Genomic DNA, 9681 nt, shown 5'->3' on the forward strand with positions numbered 1-9681 from the left:
ATTTATCCTGGTCAGGGGTGAGAAATAATTTAACTTTGATTCCTCCCCCCCACCCCCACCCGCCTTTGATATTGATTTTACTTTCATGCTATTTCATGGTGATGCCCTTTTTTGTTTTGTGACACTCAAGGTATTTCCAATATTCTCTACAAATGATTAAAAATCCAAGTTTTCTATATATTGGCTTTAATTAGCAAAACAATAACTCACAAAGTTTTTGTAACTTACCCTAGGCCATGAGATATATTTGGGAGGTTGGGGAGATGACGAGGTAAAAGGCCTTGAAATCAGACAAAGAATAATGTTTGTTGCATTTTCATCATGTGCATACTCAGGGCATGCGTTCACAATATAAACAATTAAAAACAATAAAGTGTGGCTTACGTGATTTAAGTCAGTTAAAACTGCCGCATTTAATGTTCTAATTATTAACATAGGCTTTTTAAAGACATGGCACGATGAATCTCCTGCAGCATTCTGGCTCCTATGTGCACTCTGAGATGCTGCTGAGCCCGAGTCATAATCAAGAGGTGGCCCACCATGAGGTATGAAGCCCCCTCCAAGGCTGCCCATGGAGAAGAGAGCCCGGCAGCAAAGACAGAACAAAGACACATCTTGGTTCCTTAAGCTGCGGATTTAGGCAGTTGGACTGGCCAAATCCATATACCCAGGGACACTCTACCCAACTTCCTTTCACTGCAAGGAGAATGTCATATGCACTGACTCTCCAGTGAGGTAGGAACTAACATCTGCCCACAGCAGCAGGGTGTCATGGTCACAGCTGAGTAAAAATCCTTTGACAAGTACAAACAGACTTCGGCTGTCGCACTGTCGAATCGCATTACTTCTCCGTTTTTTGTTTACTTCTCCATCTTTCCCAGGAGACTGGGTGTTCTTGAAGGCAGAAGCTCTTTGTTGTCTCTGAACCTGGTAGCTTAGTACACTCACCCTGCTCTATAGGAATGTGCCCCTTGCATGCTTTTCTTCTACGTGGGCAGTTCCTTATAGACCCCACTCTTCAAAACTCACCATTTATTGAGGAGCTTCCAAGGTCAGCCACTCAACTAGAAAGCACTTCACATGCACTACTTTTTACAATTCTCACAACAGCTCTATGAAGTACATACTGTATCCCCCCCACCCCCCACCCCCACCCCCACCCCCGCCACTATACCTCCCATTGTAATAGTGAGGAAACTAAGGAACAGAGGTTAAGTGACTTGCCTAAAGTCACACAGATAGTTGATGGGGGAGTCAAGATTCAAATCCCAGATGATCTAACTCCAGTGCCCACCGCTCTTTACTGGAACATCAATTATATTGTTTCTCCCCAGTCTGTTGGGAAGAAAAAAAAATTCTTTGTAAAACAAGAACTTACAATTTTGCCTTCTAGAACAGTTGTCATAATATACCCAGGGGAAATGGGGTTTTTTTGGTGATTACTGTTGTTTGTGTAGGAACAATCAGGAATTTCGATGCTCCTATTTGAGTCATCCCACTCACCCCCCCACCGAGGGCAGAGGGAAATGAGAGTGAAACAAAGAAGGCAAATTGCTTTACATAAGAAAGAAATAGGAATTGTGAGTTTTCAGCTGGCCTTTCAGGTGACAGCCTAAAGGACAGCAGGGGTGAGATGTGAGAGGGTGAGGCACTCTGGCAGCTGGGTGGGACAGTTAGACCTAATGCAAGGTCATGGCCAATGAGAAATTTCTTGCAGTGAGGAAGACGAGACATTCACAAATAAGCCTGAACAACAGCGCAATTGTTCTAATAGTTTACAACCCACCATAAGCATATGTAAGAGGTATTTGGCCAGGATTTGCAGCGAGGGAGGGAGAAAACAGAATGGTATCCAACCTGGAGCCAAATAACCCTGGGAGGGGTTGCAGCAGATCCCGAGCTGTAAGCAACAGTTTGGAACAGGCAATAGCAGTGAAAAAAGCAAATAGTATCAACAGCCCACTGCTAAAACAAAAGAACACCTGAAAACCCACAGGAAATATTGGGAGTGACTTTCCACCAAGGACTGGGGACTTCCGCAAACCTGACTTCCCAAAGCTCAAGGACAGAGGGATGGCCTGGGAGGGGGGGCGGGGGGGAGATAGTAACAATCGTTTTCTCCTCTTCTATGATCGAATCACCTGCATCAGATATCAATTTCTACCCATCATGTTAGTCTCAGGGGTCCTTAACCTCAGCCCTGTTGCCACTTGGGAGTGAGCAATTCTTTGTTGTGGGGGCCTGGCTTGTGCACTGTAAGATCTTCAGCAGCATCCCAGATGCTAATAGCAGTGGTATACCAGTCCCCTCAGTGAAAAAATAAATGTCTCCAGACATTACCAAGTGTCCCCTGGGAGGTTGGGGGAGCAGGAGGACAAAAATCACAGCAGCACTACGTTGTGTAAAAAAGGCTCCTAGAGGTACTTCAAGGGTTTCTACTAAGTCCCACTAAGTGGTACAGCACTTCTCCAATATTGTTTACATTGTATTTGCATAATAATAGTGTTTACAGGTAGCCTATATTACAGACATAGTAATAATGTATTCCTACTAATAGAACGCTGTAGTTCTAACATTATGTACAAATAAGAATGGAGTTGGTTCTAGGAGTTTTCCCTATAAGCAAAAGTCTATTAGATTAGTGTGTTAGGATTCAGTTCCTTTGAGCAGTATCTGTCCACGGTCAGATCTATCGGGAAGGCTGCATTATGAGCCACGGGATTCACCACTTTTGTCTTTGGGAGAAATTCAAGAGGAATGACATTCACACAAGCAAAGCACTCTCATGGCAGGACCCAAAATGAAACTTTGGTGAAACCTAGTATTTTGCAGGGATGTAAAGCAGGTACAATAATTTATAATCATGTCAGCTACTATTGTCTCCCCAGGCATAGTCTTTCTTTGCTATTGCACAGTTAAAACTGATATGTATGATTTCCAACTAGCTGGCTGCAATCTGACCCATCCTCCTTCCTCAGAAAGCACATTCGAGCCCTGGCCAGTGTGGCTTAGTGGCTGGAGCATCAGCCCATGCACCAAAGGGTCTCAGGTTCGATTCCAGGTCAGGGCACATGCCCAGATTGTGGGTTTGATTCCTGGTCGGGGCACATGCGTGAGGCAACAGGATGTTTCCTTCTCATGTCGATGTTTCTCTCTCTTCCTCTTCCTTCCTCTCTCTCTAAAATCAATGAAAAACATATCCTCAGGTGAGAATTTTTTTTAAAAAAGCACATTTTAATACAAGAAAATGAGAGAGATATTACCTACTCTGATTTATTATTTTGAAACATATCACCATCAGATCTAATTTTTTTTTGTTAATGATACATTATTCTGTGACACATCTCACAACTGATCGCCATGCAGTGGAATAGAACCTCTGGTTTATCAGGAAGGATGCAGGACTGGGGCTCAGACTGGGTTCATTTCTGGATTGCAGCTGATGGACTGTTGCTTAAGAAAGTGAGTCTATTTCCTCATCCATAGATAATAAAATAACAATAAAATTACCCCCTTTTTCTCAGGCTTGTTGAGAAGATTAAATAAGGTTTAAAACAATCTGCTGGAAATTGCTACTCTAGTGTCAATCATTGTCATTACCTCCTACCATCACCAGCACCTTGCACAGATCACCAAGTCTACACGACAGCCCTGTGGGGTGCCTGGCTTTTTCCCACTACAAGCCCACAGGAAAGCCTGCTCAGTGGTGTGGTACATTCCTTACTCTCTTAAGGTGAAAAGATCATTTCTCTAAATTGGGGTGAGTTGATATACCTTTGCAAACCAAATGCCAGGTCTGCTTAAGCAGCTGCTAAAGGAAAGAGATTAGCTCAGCTCCTGTTTCTTGCTGCTCCTGCAGAGTAAACCGGCAGCTCAGAGCCAAGATTCTCTGACACCAGTTCCTTTCTCAGCATTATAGGCCAGTATCCTGGGACCTGACACTAACCATTAGGAATTTCTTCAGTGGCAGCAGACGGAAAGGCAACCGCCAGTGTGAAAGAAATACGTTAAAACTCTCTCTCTCTCTCTTTTTTTTTTTTACAGTAAAAGTCATGAAGATAGATGACTCTGCTGGGTTGACTCATACCCCTCAATATAGACAGTAGTCAGCCTGCTGGTGACTCTCCTTCTGATGATGCTAAACAGGTGACCTATTCTGCCAACAAGGGGATCCAGAGAGGTTGGAACACAATGTGTATCATGATGTCCTCTATGGGGGGGTGGGGGGGGGAGTTGGCTAAGGCTCCAAGATCCCAAGAGTTTAAATTAATAGGAAAATATGATTCAATCGCAATCATGAAACAAATGGAAGGGAAATGAGGAGTTGGAGGGATATGGGTGGGGAGCGTAGGCAGGAAGCACATAGGAAAATGCCCTGCAGGCTTGCAATTGGCACTATTGCCAGTCAAGGTGAGACGAGTGAGGAAGCTGAGACAGACTCAGCTGCGGATACAGAGGCTGGGAGCTACCTCCACAGTCATTCTGATCCAGTTCTCTTATCAAGCCAACTCCACTTCCTTTCTTTGTCTTCTCCTTTCTCAGTGCTCACAGCCGTGTTGCTAGTGGCTTCCCCTGCAGGAATGAGAGGCTCTCCTGTTCCTGCTTGGCTAGGAACGGGATGAGGAAGAGATCTCAGGCGATCCTACCCTCTCTCCACCCCCATGAACATCTCCCACTCCCAATGCCCAGAATTGGCTCTTCTTTGCTCGCAAAAATTCAAACCATTCTCCAAAGCTCACCTCTTCCATGAAACCTTCCATGACCTCTCCAGTCACAGGATTTTTTTCTTTTTTCCTTAACACCTACAGCTTGTACCTAACACAGTAAATCACTGGAGACATATTTCCTCTGTCTCACATGTGCTATCCTCGCTTCCTACATAGATTATACGGTCCTTGAGGACAGGAACCACATCATAAACTTCTGGAAGTCACATGCCCAGGTTCTATGATTTGGCAGGTAACGCAGTGGAGGTCCTAGAGTATCTCTATGATATGGGAGAATCTAAGGAGCCCTAAGCTGGTTTTCTCACGAGAATAGCACCAAGCCAGCCTTGCTTTTGGGGCTACACAAGTACCAGTATTTCTCCTGGTTCTAAACAGGCAGCCTCATGCCTAGAGATTAAGTCCTTAGCAGCCTGTATCTGGGTCCCTTTTCGGTGACCCTTGCTGTATCTCATTTGTCCTGGATTGGGTGCTGTGCTCTTGCTCCTGTTGATCCCCTGAAAGACCCAAAACCCCACCTCTGAGCCATATTCTCCACGAGGCACAGCCCCTGCTACTCCCTACCCAGAGCAACTCACTGAATTTCAGGCTGCCCAGACCTCTCTACCATGCGGGCTGTGCTCCACCCACCTTCAGTTAGTTCATTTCTCACCCTCGCTGGCACTGACCAGCCAGTCTGCTTCTTGGTCTGACTGTTTCTGCCAAGACCTTCTGGGAATGCCTGCCTTGCTCCAGGGTTTCTGGCTGATCTCTGAGTCCTTTCCAGTCTGCTGTCAACAGAGCCATCCTTTTGAGATTATATATATAATGTTGGAGACAAACAGATATACACACACACCCATACTCCCAAATTCACTTATCGGTTGAAAAGATTTCCACTACCTTCCTAAATTCATACTCTCCCGTTGGAGGCATTTATCATCATTTCTAAGTCTTCCAATGGCTACCTTGGAATTTTCTTTAAATCAAAGGGGTCCTCAGAGATCATTTACTCCAACTCTCTCATCTTATGCCTCGTCTCTATTTCACTACCCTCTGTTTATGCTTCTATTTAGAAGAGAGTGGCATAGGACTTTTGTTAATGATCACTTTAACAAGGACTTCTTTTTGTCCATTAGTAAACTGCCAGGGTGCTAGCAGGCTTTATGGAAGGTCTCAACTCAGTAATCAGTTACCATCAAGTTGCGTGTACACATTGCTAAGATGAGATCATTTCCTTCCCTGGCCCAGAAAGGAAACACACACACACACACACACACGACAGAAGCACACGCCACTCGCACACACTCCCATTCCCAATGTGATCCCTTTCTATCTGGAACAACCAAAATGCCTCCCAGCTGGAATGACAGCATCACTTTAGTGACGCTGAAATAGGAGAGCGAGAAAGCAAGTCTCAGCAGGCGCAGCAGAAATGTACTGCTGCTATGATTCATATTTCAAAAATGATGCCATAAGACCAAAAATGCCAAGCAGAGTTTGTTCTGTTGGCAACAACGGAGTTAAGGACAGTCACCTCAGCCCTGTATTTCAAGCTCTGGAGGAAGAAACACCGCTACCAGCTACCAACGTGGCCTTCTTGCCCTGAGGTTGCAGTGGACGGTTGGATTTTCCCACAGCCATTTCCTCGCTGTGCGCCATGCTGGGAACAGGCTAAGAAAACTGTGGTATTTCTTCTGTGGTGATCTTGCTACTGTTTTGGAGACACTAAAGAGAACTGTGGTGTAGAGACCATTGCCAGGATTGTGTCCTGCCTGGCCCCACCTCTTAATGGCAGGCTGTCTTGGGCAACACTCTCAAACCCAGAATCCCCAGGGTGTGTGCGTGCTGCTTCTCTCTCTGCTTTGCTTGGAGAGGAACTCTCCCCACTATACAAAAACAACAACCCTGAGAACTCCCTCCCCTTCAGGTTTCTAGCAGCTGGTTTCCCATTTCTTACTCTGGCTTGTCTTCTTGTAAACCCAAGGAAGAAAAACAATGCTGGGTCAACATTGTACGAGCCATGTAACTGTAGGACAGTATCATTGGGAGGAAAATAGGATAGAATTCAGAAAAGAAGGTGGGTAAGGCCCTGGCTGGGTAGCACAGTTGGTTTGAGTGTCGTCCCAATACACCAAGGTTGTGGGTACAATTTCCGGTCAGGGCACATACAAGAAGCAACCAATTAATGCATAAATAAGTAGATTCTCTCTCTCTCTCTCTCTCTCTCTCTCTCTCTCTCTCTCTCTCACACACACACACACACACACATACACAAATCAATTTTAAAAAGAGAAAAGGCCCTGACCGGTTTGGCTCAGTGGATAGAGCGTTGGCCTGCAGACTGAAGGGTCCCAGGTTCGATTCCGGTCAAGGGCATGTACCTTGGTTGAGGGCACATCCCATTAGGGGGTGTGCAGGAGGCAGCTGATGTTTCTCTCTCATTGATGTTTCTAACTCTCTACCCCTCTCCCTTCCTCTCTGTAAAAAATCAATAAAATATATTTTTTTTTAAAAAAGAGAGAAAAAAAGGGGGCTTCAGACAAATCTTTGATGGCAAGGTATTACACACCCTGCTTCTTCACAATGCAGGTTCTAATATTTATTAACTCATGTCACCTAAGGAACACTTAGAGTTCCTTGAGTAGAAGTTGCTGCCTTCATGTAAACACTATTGCATCTGGAGACTTATTCCTGAACATTGGTTGTGAGTTAGTAAAAAAAACCCCAAATGATCTACATATATCAGTTGCTGTTTTAGGATAGTTTGCCCAATGCACAGGAAAAAGGGGCTTAGCTCAATTCGCTGTAATCTCCCCCAAGACAGTTCATTTTTATTTAGAAGCCATTGTTGGTAAATTTTAATACTAAACGAGAGGCTTACAAGAAATGAGTAGAAATGAAAGCAGAAATGAGGCAGTTTATATAGTCTCAATTACCATGACTCTAAAAACACTGATCAACCAACAACTCAGCTCACCCAAGAAGACCAAACCCTTGGTTACGGCAGAATTCTCAGATGGCCCTCAAGATTTCTGGCCCCTGGTATTCTCAAGCCTTCATCCTGGTTATTCAAACACTAACCAACCTCCTGCTGTGAAGAAATTTTGCAGGTGTGATTTAGGTTCTAAATCAGACAGGGGATTGTCTGGGTGGTCTTGAGCTAATCACAGAAGCCCTTGAAATCTGGACCTCGAGGTCAGAAACAGGAGATTTGAAGTAGGAGAAGGATTCAACCAAAAGGAGATTTTCCATTGCTGGCTCTGAGGATAGAAGGGCCAGGTGGCAAGAAACGTGTCTCTAGGAACTGAGAGTGGGCCCAGTGCACAGCCTGCCAGGAAACAGGGACAGGAGCTCACCAGTAAAAAAACTGAATTCTGTGTCGGCCTGAATGAGCTTGGATGAGAGCCCTGAGCTCCCTATGAGAGCTCAGCCTGGCGGACACCTTGACTCACATTCTGAGAACCCGAGCAAGGAGTCATGCTGTTCCCAGAGGCATGACCCACAGAAGCTGTGAGATAGTAAATGGATTTTGTTTTAAGGTGCTAACTTTGTGGTAATTTGTTACTCAGCATGGGAAATGAATACACACTATATAAATGGTCTAAAAGTTTCTTATCCAAGACCAAAATCCAAGCTCCTGGTCGGGGCAGGGGGGAACCTACCAACTATGTGAACCAAATCTACCAGGCAAGCCCCTTGCTGCTGAAAGTATGGAGCGACAGTACCCACATAGCCTGGGAGTTGCACCTCAGGCCCGATCCAGATCTGCTGAATCACAATCTTCACTTTAACAAATCTCCCGGTGTGACTCAAAGTGTGAGAAGCACTGGTTCGCATTCCAATTCAGAGCAGGAGATCTGCAGTCAGCAAAACCTAAATTCCCAACCTGGCTCAACAGTGTTACTAGCTGTGTGGTCTTAGGCAAGTTGCTTAACCTCTCTGAACCTCTACTAATCTACAAAATGGAGCAAACAATAGTACCAACTTCATAGGGCTGTGGTGAGGATTAAAGGAGACAGTATGCCTGGCATGCAGTAAGGGCTTCAAAAATGTTGCTTGTTATTGGATTGGGCACTAGGAGCAGGGTGAGTCCAATGTAAAGGGAGCGAGTCACATCAGTTGGAAACAGGCAGGATCACTGGGGTCAATGTCATTATCCGATGAAATATGTTGTCATGGACTCCTCAGAGGCTACGGAAGGCCATGACCTTGGTTTTCTACCCCAGTAAGTACCCCGCCCGTGACACCAGGCTGTGTTGGTCATGCTCTCCATCATAAGCACCATCTCTCATAACCACCTGTGTCCCCCTCCCCCCATCTCCCTTGCCAGCATTACCCTATTAATCTCACTGGGCCCCACCTCACTTAGCTAATTAGATCTTGCCAGAAACCATAGAGACAGTGTCAGAAACCCCAAGCAGGTGGTGTCCCTGGATATCAATGACAGCTCACCCCACAGAAACGATAAATGGATTTGCCAGGGGAGAGCCCAAGCAGTGTGGCTGGTTTAACAGAAGTCTAAGGTTCTTTCTATTTTTGTTGGAGGGAATAATGACAATGATGACAATGGTGATAGTAGCACCAAGAATAAGAACAAATGAGCATGCTGACAATTACAAATGGCCAGACATAAGTGAGAGGCGTCATCTGTGATCAGTTCTGGGGAGGCCTGCCCTGGCGCCCCGTCCTAGTTTCTCTGTTCTCGGCAAGCACTCCCCTCACTTGCTTTATCTTCTCGGCTGAGCCGCAGAAATCTCTGTGGTTCGATATAAATTATGAGGGTGATATTGACAATAATAATAGCTCTCATTTGTTGAGTGCTCCGAGCGCCAAGCACATTTCATGAATTATTTATACTCTTTACAACAATTCTGTGAGGTAGACTAATTGTTATGTTCCTTTTTAGTCAAGGAAACAGCGGCTCAGAGAGGTTAAGTGGCTTGCCCAGGTTTACACAGCAGACAAATAGTTGCCT

The sequence above is a fragment of the Myotis nattereri genome (genome assembly GCF_964212035.1).
Source record: "Myotis nattereri genome assembly, chromosome: 1".
NCBI classification, from domain to species: Eukaryota; Metazoa; Chordata; class Mammalia; order Chiroptera; family Vespertilionidae; genus Myotis; species Myotis nattereri.